The sequence below is a fragment of the Portunus trituberculatus genome, chromosome 20, assembly GCF_017591435.1.
Source record: "Portunus trituberculatus isolate SZX2019 chromosome 20, ASM1759143v1, whole genome shotgun sequence".
NCBI classification, from domain to species: Eukaryota; Metazoa; Arthropoda; class Malacostraca; order Decapoda; family Portunidae; genus Portunus; species Portunus trituberculatus.
The window spans coordinates 16,169,290-16,179,514 of record NC_059274.1 but is presented as its reverse complement, the minus strand read 5'-3'; positions in this window follow the sequence as shown (position 1 = coordinate 16,179,514).

Sequence of the window (10,225 nt, the reverse complement as noted above, 5' to 3'; positions counted from 1 at the left end):
CTTTTTATTTATCATCTTTCTCATTATTCATTCTCCTAATTTCTTTTTTCTCCCTTCCATTCCTTCACTTCCTTCTCCTCTTCCTCTTCCCTTTACTTCTTGTTTTCCACATTACATATTTTATTCCTTTCTTGATTAATTATTTTTCTTTATTCTAGATTTAATAGTTTTGCCATAATGTTTTTTATTTGTTTAATATTGTTGTTGCTGTTGTTGTTGTTTTCTTTAATTATTTCTATTTTTACTTCTTACTTTTTTTTTCCTTTATTTCCTTTTTCATCATCCCTTTTCTTCTTCTTCTTCTTTTTATTACTTTGTCATAAGTTTGAATTTTAATCTATCTTCGTATTTCAGTTCTCCTCCTCCTTCTCCTTCTCCTTCTCCTTCTCCTTCTCCTCCTCTTCCACCTCCTCCTCCACCTCCTCCTCCTGTAGTCAGCGGTGTATCATGCAAGTAACGTTTTTTTCCTCTCTCTCTCTCTCTCTCTCTCTCTCTCTCTCTCTCTCTCTCTCTCTCTCTCTCTCTCCGCAAAGTTTTTGTGTTTTTTCTTCCCTTCTCTTTTCTTATAATTGCTTTGTTGTTACCATCATTATTTTTTTTACGTTTCTTCATCTTTCTTCTTCTTCTTCTTCTTCTTCTTCTTCTTCTTCTTCTTCTTCTTCTTCTTCTTCTCCTTCTCCTCCTCCTCGTGACCTGTTGTGCTTACTGTTGCATCTTTAAGGTCTTGTGTTCATTCTCTCTTCCTTCCTACTCTCTCTCTCTCTCTCTCTCTCTCTCTCTCTCTCTCCATAACCTAGTTCTTTATATTTTTTTTACTTTATCTTTTGTTTTATGAAGTTGAGATAAATTTTGTTCATTAGTTTACTTGTCTTAATTTAAAATGAGATGACAATTAACCACTTTATTACTGGGACACATTTTTACCGCGAGATTTGTGTACGATTGGACCATTTTATTGACATTAGGAAGGGTCTATGGAGGTCAGGTGATTAATGGCCACAGTCTTCACTATTTTAACATCCCACATAAGTTTCTTAAGCTGTATGAAATCACCAGATAATAAGCAGAATGACTATGGAAACGCGTCATGGTACTGATGGGGCTAATACAATACCAGCTTTCCACATTATCAAATCATTTCATGATTTATATATATTTCATTTTACATGCATTTAAAAGTGTAAAGAGAACAACCATTAATAAAGGAAGCTGCAGGCAAACGATCAACTTCTTCAGTACCTGCACGCGTTTTCAGTTTCATTCTGCTTACTATTTGGCGATTTTAAACAGCTTCAGAAACTTAAGTGGGGGGATTGAAATAGTGAAGACTGGTCAGTAATGTGAGCTCCGTAAACCCTTCCTAATGTCAATAAAATCGTCTAATCACCCAAAATTCGTGGTACAAAATGTGTCCCAGTACTGAGAGGGTGAATTACTATGAGTATTCTATATCAATGGGCAAATCTATATGTAAAACGCTTAGTCAGCCATCTCACTTCTCTTGAAAAAAAGGCAGGTGAGGACAAAAATGTATATTAGAATAGAGAGAAAGTTGTAGGAATCCGTCAAGACTCAGCGTGTGTCAGGTAACGAGAGGACGAGTGGACAATGAACCCACAGCCTGTCTTTTCTCCACCTTCATTTCATTCCTTTTCTTCCCACCCACTTTCTCTTAGCTAGTTTTCTTTTTCCTCATCCACCTTAAAAGAAAAAAAGAACCAACACAAAGCGATTATAATTTCACCGGCAGCCTAACTCTGCTCGTATTATAAAACACATCTGTGATTCACCTCCACTAAAACATGAAAACAAAAAGGCTTTACTTAACTTTACACCAGTTTGTAAGGTGTTTTGATGGTTCTACAGATAGAGTGATGAGATTTCTACATAATTAACAGAAGAAACAGGATTGAAAATCCGGCTAATCATCTCTGTGGCCTTGGAAAACAGTGCTGGTGAAAGAGAAGAGCGTTTTATTAAGGTGTTTTTAGTCCTTTACGGAGAGTGATAAGATATCTACATTATTAACCTGAGAAATCCCATTGAAAACTCCGCTAATCATCTCTGTGGCCTTGGAAAACAGTCATGGTGAGAGAGCAAAGCGTTACTATAGTACTACTGACCAAAGTACCAACCCACAGACACGAGACACGTCCTGACCCAGTCTGTGTGGCGAGACAGACCTCACCATATGGACACACCGCGCTTGTCTCACTGACTTTCGCTTACGTCACAATTTTCTCGCGCTGTAAGCTTAGGTTCCGCGTCCTGGCGAACGAAAACTTGTGACTGTATGATGCTGAGAGATTGTGCTGACTTGCTGTGTGCTGACGGGGAGCGATAGTCTCAAAACATTAGGGTGTGAGGAATAGAGAGTCTTGATTCCTGCTTCTTTCCCCGTGTGACGAAATGTAGTACACTGAAGATGTAAGAAGGGCAGGTGTTGGGAGTCTAGAGAGCAGCAGACTTCTTCGTTTCGAGAGTGAGATGGGTGAAAAATAATATAGGGCGTGAAATAGGAAGGGATTTTGAAGGAAAGGAGTGAAGGTGGAACAGAGTTAAGGACAGAGACGATGTTTGAGAGAAGGAAGGATGGGGAGGAAAGAGGTGAAGTTTAGAGAAATTAAGATGAGATTAGGTGGTGGAGGAGAGAGAGTAGTAGTTTTGAGGAGAAATAATGTATAGGAGGAATATGTTGAAATACACTACTAAAACCACCACCACTACTCTCTCTCTCTCTCTCTCTCTCTCTGAAGGGGGGAGCGTGTCTGCTAGTGTTTATCGTCACCACTGGGCTGCTTAGTAAGGAGTTTTCACGATTATTGACTCGGTCTTCTCGAGGATGTACGTACTTCACGGCAAGGTTGGACTGGCTGCGGTCAACGTCACGCCACACATACCTCATACACTCTCTAGGGAAGAAAGAATAACGTCCATACCATTAGAAAACGATTAGGTTATGAAAGGATTCGGCAGGCATTGCATTTACTTCCCAGCCGGAGAGTGATGTTGATCCCAGTTGATACAAACAAAGGTGTTAGATGTGTTCTTAAATGTGGAAAATAGCTATTCGGTCCTAAATAATTGTTACATAGATGCTAAATGTAAAGTACAACACACTGACACATTTCAACCCTGATGTACGAGTGGTATCAGCATTACTTGACTGGTGGAGAGCAATTGTAAGTAATATTAAGATTATTATAATCATTACAAAATGCTACTCCTGTCACGGAAAAGATTTGGCACCAGGAACCGTCACTGCCACTCAGGGTTATAACAAAGCTGATAAGGCATCTCTGTCCACCAAGTGAGTCAAAAGTATAAAGTAAAGTCTTCCATGATAACGAGAAATTCAGTGTTTCGAATTATCATAGTTGAAGGTCGAACTGGCTCGAACATCACCAAGATGAGACTCGCGAGAGCAGGGAGAGGTAAGCCACCGCTGGTACAGCACGGAGCCAACATTTGTGCCAGATGCCGGGGATTAAGTCTGATTTGTTCCTCAACCTTGTCTCCACCGTGTTTAGTAACCATTTGGCCAAACAAGTGACCCTTTGAGGGAAGGATGGAGTGATTGTGCGGCAGATAATGTGTCACTCTTCTCATTCTTCCGTGACCACTACTACAACTGTTACACGTCTTAATTCCAGCCAGGTCATGTGCCTGCAGTGGTTTACATTTGAGTTCCGAGTGACTGAAAAGTGTCTCATCAATTACTATTATTGACATTAGAAAACTTTGAATAAAGCTAGAAGGAGCATGGATCGTGTCTGCCACACAACCAGGTCGTACTGTACAGCGATGAACCAGTGAGTATTGAGTACTGATTACTTTCAAGCTGTGCAAACCCTAACATTGATTGTGGAGACACCTACCACTCCCTCCCACTCCTTCCTTGCATGTCTCGCACTTACCCTTCATCATCTCATTGGCGCTGTATGACCTTGGGTGTCTAGCACGGTGCTGTACAAACATTTCCGCGTAGTGTATCCTTTATTACCTTCCCCTATGTATGTACCGCCCGCACCCCTGCTCCGCCCCGCCCCGCCCCGCCCCGCTCCACCACCGTTCCCATGGTTGAACAAACTCAATTCCATCTAAGTTAATGCATCAAATAAGAAAAAGATTGCATAATAGGAATGTCAGTTGATTAGAATGCGTTACACTGAAATAAAAAGAATAAGTTTGTATGGTGTCTTAAGTAACAGACGCACACACTGACGCTAAGAGAAGCCTGAGTATGAGCAAGGCAGAGCAACAGTGAGTGGTTCTCCACCAGTCAGCGCCACGTCCTTCCTGGGCCGGGCGTTCTCCCATCCCTGCTCGTCCTCTCCTGTCTCGTCCCCTCCCGTCCCTTCCCTTCCCGTCCCCTCCCGTCCCTTCCCTTCCCGTCCCCTCCTCTTCTCTTTGCCTTCATAGAACATGGGAGATTTTTTGCCGTGTGTGTGTGTGTGTGTGTGTGTGTGTTTTCGTACTTTCACGTACCCGTATGATCTATGGTGTGTACTCTCAAGGGTAAGCGGACCACAGTCTGGACAACACTGGTTCACTATCTCCAACTTACCGTTCTTGTCGTCACTCGCTCCTCAGATGATATTTTCCACAGTTAAACGAGTTACATCTGATAAACTGCAGTGGTAAGGAATAGGTCTGTAATGATATGAATGTTAGTTAATGTGGATTTCTCACGAGACTCACAAGTCTTGAACTCAGCCCAGTGACGATCTGCAGTCACGCGCAACTCACCGTCCCAAGCAATCAATCAGTAAATAAAAGTAAGATAGAACAGCAAATGAATAAATAGATAAAAGAAATGAATTGATCCTGGTCTGTAAGGCGCTGGCCGTGAGTCAAACACATCCTACACAAAATACACACCACTATGCATCGCTAGGGAAGAAAATACAGGAGTGTTTTTAGAAATGTCATTGAATTTTAGATGGCTTTTGATTATAGAAATGCCGTTTATTGATGAAAACATGATAACTCTGTCGACTTCTTGAAACATTAAGAATATCACCACCACCACCACCACCACCACCACCACCACCACCACCTCGGTAATATATTCTTGTACTCACGAGAGCAATTAATCACGAAGGCAAGAGTGGCGATCAATCACGCTCTTCTTCACTAATTTCAGGCGTGACTTATTAAAAAAATCCTAATGAGGGACGACAGGCGGGAAGGCTAACAGCGGGAGGAGGAGGAGGAGGAAGAGGAGGAAGAAGGTTAGTCAGTGTATCATGTTAAGAAAAGAGAAGGAGGTGGATGAGGAAGACGTGGAGGAAGTTAAGTTAGAAAAAAAAAATAAGATTGGAGGAAGATGAGGAGATGGAAGAGGCAAGGTTAGGAGAAGAGAAGGATGAGGAAGAAGAGGTGGAGTACACTAGGTCAGAAGAGGAGATGAGTGGAGATGGAGAAAAAACATGGGAGACTAATAAATAAGTTATGAAAAGAGAAGGGGGAGGAGAAGGAGGAGAAAATGGCGAAAGAAAGTGAGATTTGAATTCGAGGAGGAGAAGGACAAGGAAGAGGAGGAGAACGAATAAATGAAAGAGGAAAAAAGCACAAGTTTAAATAATGAAAAAAAAAGAAAAAAAAATAAATAAATAGATAAACCTTACATATATGATAGTGAAGGGAAGTACAAGGAACAACATCATTATTTCACAACAAGAATCGCATCACAATCCAAACTAACAATGAAATAAACAAAAAAAAAAAAAAAAACATCAGTACTATTTTAACCTGGTCTCTGCTTTAAGTCACCCGTTTTCTATGGAAGAGGGAATGGCAGCGAGAACTCCTCCTCTCTGTGTCTCCTCCTCCTCCTCCTCCTCCTGTATCTCCCTCCCTCCCTCCTCCTCCACCACCACCTCCATCTTGACGCTGGGCGGGGCGCTTACCTGCCGGCCCACCTGAGCGCGGCCAGGTAACGCTAATGAACGCAGGTAGAGTCTCCTCCTCCTCCTCCTCCTCCTCCTCCTCCTCCTCCTCCTCCATTTGTCACGTATCTCCTGTTTGAGTGATGCAGATTAATTAGAATTTGTATGTAAAGTTAATTATATTTTTTTCTCTTCCGTCATATATCGTCTTCCATTCTTTCTCTCTCTCTCTCTCTCTCTCTCTCTCTCTCTCTCTCTCTCTCTCTCTCTCTCTCTCTCTCTCTCTCTCTCCACGAAAAATAAGTAAATATATTGAGTTTATGACAATGTAGTTACTCTCTCATAATGTAGAAAGAGGAAGGTGTACGTACATACATTATCACAAATTCCTCCACTCGAAATGTATCGTTTTCTCTCAAATATTCCTATAGATTCTAGCTTCCTCATACCTGTCCCCCTAAAAAAAATGTATATAAGAAGGTTAGATAAATTCATGGATGGAAAGATAGATGTAATTAGGTAGCTTAAATACACTGGGACTGCCTCGTATAGTCTGGCGGCCTCTTGCAGCTTCCTTCTTTACTTATGTTCTAATATTGTTTCTCTCATCAAAAAGTCAATAGGTATAAATGTTGCAGTGTATTATTGTTATTTTTTTCTTCTATGCAAGAGGGGAGACTGGCTAAGGGCAACAAAAATGGAAAAAAAAGAGCCACTGGATTGTTAGTTTCCTTAGAGTTATTAAGTTAAGAGTTATCCAAAAGTCAATACGTGTAAATGTTGCAGGTCTCCTTCGCTAAATGTTTATAATGTAGCTCTTCCTTTTTTTTCTTTCCTCACTCCATTTCCTTCCTCCTTCTCCCTTCTCCCAACTCCCCCTTCCTCAAAAAAAAAGGAGACTATATATTGGCACACACATTCCCATAATAGAAGAAAATAAATCCCTCGCTAGTTTGTCTTAATAACTTGTCAATAAAGTAATAATAACACTGATTCCTGTGAATAAATGGAACAGGAGTTAAGAGTTCAGAGGAACATTTAAAAGAACCTACTAGATTAAAGCAAAGTGAATGAATAAGGGAATGTTTTGGTGTGTTTTGTCTCAGTAACTTGTCTTTAGAGTAATATTAACACTTTAACCTCTGTGAATGAATGGAAATCGGGTTAGGTGTTTAGAGGAAGATTTAAAAGGACCTACTAGTTGAAAGCAAAGTGAATAATGGAGTGTTTTGATGTGTTTTGTCTCAGTAACTTGTCTATAGAGTAATATTGACTCTTTATCCTCCTTCGATGAATGAAAAGTGAGTTGTAAGTTCAAAACATGATTTAAAAAGACGTAATTGAAGTGGATAATGGAGAGGTTTGGTGTGATTTCCCTTTATAACGTGTCCATAGAGTAACAACAACACTGGTCTCTGTTAATGAATGGAAAATGATATGTAAGTTCAGAATGTGATTTAAAAAGACGTAGTTGAAGTGGATGATGGAGAGGTTTGGTGTGTTTAGCCTCTGTAACGTGTCTATACGTTAATGATAAGCCTTGGAATGTTAGGAATGAATGAAAATGTTACATAAATTCAGAGCATAACTTGAAAGGAAGCAGTTGACAGCCAAAGAGAGTGAAGGAAGGAATGGCTTAAATTTCTGACTGTCTGTTGTTTTTCGCCACATGAGCTGTCTAAGGTTCCTCAAATGAAGTGAAAAACGCGCCATTAGCAACTGCAGGATTAACCCTTCAGTATCATGATGCATTTCCATATTCATTCTGGTTACTATTTGGTGATTTTATGCAGCTTTAGAAACTCGTGTTGGGGATTAAAATAGTAAAGACTGTGGCCATTAATTTCCTCATCTCCTTAGACCCTTTCTAATGTCAATAAAATGGTCTAATCGTACACAAATCTCAAGTTAAAAATGTGTCCCAGTATTAAAGGGGTTAATTAAACAAAATCACCTTGAAAAATGAATAAAAAGGATAGTTGTTTGATTTATTTGTTCAATTTTTTTTCTATATATTTTCATGGAAGTTAGAACCGAGTATCGTGTTAACTTTTTTTCCTTAATGAACTTTTTTTTTTACCTATAGAAAAAAAAAACTGGGAATAAAAGTACATTGATTGATTTTCTAATACCGAAGTTCTATGGAGTCCAAGTTTATTTAGGAAATGTTCGTCGTTAAGGCATTAAATTTTCTTTTCCATTTGTTCTTTTAGGATTAGATTGTTACATTATCCCTCATTGGAGTTCAGCTTTACGGAATAGGTTGTGCTTACTATTACTGCTGCTGCTACTACTACTACTGCTACTACTACTGCTACTACTACTACTACTACTACTACTACTACTACTACTACAACAACAATACTATTACTACTACTACTACTACTACTACTACTACTACTACTACTACAACAACAACAATACTACTACTACTACTATCAATACAACAACAACTACTACTACTGCCTTCAGTACTACTGCTACAACAACAACAACAACAACAACAACAACAACAACAACAACAACTACTACTACTACTACTACTACTACTACTACTTCAGCTACAACTTCACCTTTTCCTTATCTAATTCTGATGCTAATGGATGTGCACAGTTAGAAGTCTTTGTCTATTTCCATTTCATTACAGTTTGGCGTCACGTTTCTTCTATTTACGTTTTCTTTCCTTTCTTTTTTATCTTACTTTCATAATGTTAGCCATGAGTATTTTTCCTTATTTAAATTTTTTTTTTAAGAGAACCATCATGTTTTTAATTTATTTTTCGTTTTTCTCTCCTTTTCTTTCTTTTCCCGGGCTTGTTTCTATCCTTTATTCGCTTCTCGTGCATCAACAAAGGGAAAAAAAGGTTTATTTCGTTATACAACCATTATAATCTTGTAGTTATATTCTTTTTCTGTTTATTTTGTTTGGTTGTTTATCATGAGCGCGGTGTCTGGTATTCCCATCCACCCTTGTCTGTGTGTTGTGCGTGTGGGCGGAGGGAGAGGTGGGGAGGCAGGTAATGGAAGGAGAGGACGGGAGGGAGAGGAGGAAGAGGATCAGGTGGGTCCGTCTCTCTCTCCCTCCCTTTCTCCCGCGCGCTGGCCTGCTATTGGCTGATCGCGGGACCTACCTGCTGGCTGGCCTCGCCTTGCTTCCCTCCACCCCTCTCGCGTTCGCTCTTTCTCTTTCTCTCTCTCTCTCCTTCCCTCACTCACTCTCTCTGTCTCTCTCCCCTCTTTCTCTCCCTCTCTTGTTAGCACATCGGCCCTCTGCCATCTCCCATTTACTCTGTTGGCGTGTGTATGTGTGCGCGCGCGTGTCTCTGTGTGTGCTTGTGTACGTGTGTGTGTGTGTGTGTGTGTGTGCGTTTGGATGTGAGTGTGTAGGTCGTACGTTTGGAAGCGTGGGTTCGCCTGTCCCTCTGTAATGAGATGAGGGCAGAACCTCTTTACAGTGACCACCTCCCCTCGCCGCACCCACCTCGCCCACATCCCGCGGAATGTGGCCCTGGCAGGGAGGGTGTCTGCTGGCCAGGGTGTGTGTGGCGGGGTGGGGGCAGGGTATGGCCGGGTCACGGAGGATGCATCCCTGCAGAAGACATCTCGTGCAGGGCCGCGGCCTTGGCGGCGGCGGCGATGGTGGCGGCGACACCTGCTGGAGATGCCAGAGATTCAAAGACTGGGCGCGGGACTCACGAGGCTGAGTCTTAAAGCCGTGCCGCGCCGGGCAAACTTTTCCCTTTTTTAATAAAGGCGACGAGGCTGTTGGGGTGAGGGAGGAGGGGTGAGGGAGTCCCGGCGGCCCGACAACCCTGGCCCGGGGACCACTAACTTCCCGCCCCGCTGGCCCGCTTTGTGGCACTAATGGATGGCTGCCAGGTTGCCGCACGCTCACGCCTTCCCTCCTGCACCGCGTCTCCTTCTCCTCCTCCTGCGCCTCTTGAAATAACTTGGATTAATCGTATTAGTTGGTGATTTGCGGGCAACATTTGGCACATGTGCAGCCCAGGGCGGGAGGCGCGGGAGGCGCGGCGGCCAGGTATCTGTGCCGCACACTTGGGATGCTCCTGCTCCCCCTCCGGCCCTCGCCCTCCCTCCCATAGCTCCGGCGCAGTGCTGCCATCTGTGGGCGGTGGCGGGAACCCGGGCCATCAACACACAGTGAAGCGACGTCACCTCCAGCACCAGCATGCCGTCCCTGCCCTGCCTGGAGCCCCGGGGCCTCAAAGGGGCTGCCCTACGTGTGCCTGTCACGCCCTGAGTGGCGGCGCACTGCTCACCTGACGCGGCGGCGGTCAGCTGATGGAAAGGTGTGGCGTGACACCTCCAGCGGC